Source organism: Myotis davidii, unplaced genomic scaffold (genome assembly GCF_000327345.1).
Source record: "Myotis davidii unplaced genomic scaffold, ASM32734v1 scaffold533, whole genome shotgun sequence".
Taxonomy (NCBI): domain Eukaryota; kingdom Metazoa; phylum Chordata; class Mammalia; order Chiroptera; family Vespertilionidae; genus Myotis; species Myotis davidii.
The window spans coordinates 82,646-83,742 of NW_006285996.1; positions in this window are offsets into that span (position 1 = coordinate 82,646).

The window sequence follows — 1,097 nt, forward strand, 5'->3', positions numbered from 1 at the left end:
GTCAAGTGTGTGTGTGTGTGTGTGTGTGTGTGTGTGTGTCTGACTCCTGTGAGAGACTGGGAGATGTAACCATGGAAACTAGAGCATGCCGGTAACCATGGAGACTCACGTATAATCCAGCTATGCCATTTCCATTTAGAAGCTGGTAGGGCTATGGCTGTCAGAACAGTTAATATGACTGAGTGATTTCAATTGTTTAGGTGAGTGTCCTACAGACATTTAGGTAATTTCTAGGTATTGCCTATACTTTTAAATATTAGAGAGAATGCCTTTTAATAAGACCTCCTCTGTTCATCCAATTTCTTAAGAATCCCCCAAATCTTTCTTCCTCGTTCTCTTACCACAGCTCCAGAGCCATCACTAAGTCAGTCAGTCAACAAACATGTTAATCACGTTGGTGTGCCGGGCACTCTGCTGGACCCACCAGATATGTGTTCCCAACAATACACATGATCTGTCCCATTAGCTTTTGTGCTGAGGCAAGTCCCTGAGTAAAGGCTCCATTCATCAAAAGGCTTCTTCACCAGAATCCATCCCAGTCTGGCCTGTGTCTCCAGTATGTGAGATGTGAGCCAGCCTTTTTTCATTTTGAAGGAAAGTTTCACTAGCCAATGTCATTGAAGTGCTTCACAAAGTCAGATCATTGCGTTTATCCTATTTCTTTTGGTCTTTTCCTGGGCGTGCTGCAACCCCACCATCACCTCTGCAACCAAAAGCCTGGTGACGGCAGGTGTGTGAGCAGCTCTGTGCTGTGTTTGTGCACCAGTGTGGTCAAAAGGCAGAGTGCTGCGGTCAAGTCACCTGCATTGGCCACTTACCCGTGAGTGACCCCAGGCAAGTGATGGGACCTCTCTACAGTTCAACTTTCCTCACCTGGAAAAGGGAAATAAAAACCTCTCTCTTTAGGTGATTCAGTGATAACTTCACATGGCCATGCAGACTGACTGCACCGCAAATTTCTATCTTCCAGTCTGATCTCTATCCACCAGTATCGGTCAGCAACTTTCATGTTCCTAGTCCCTTCTCCTATTTTACTCAACAGCTGGTTCAAATCTTGACAACCTCCAACCATGTGCCTGAAACCCTCTGGTTCAGCA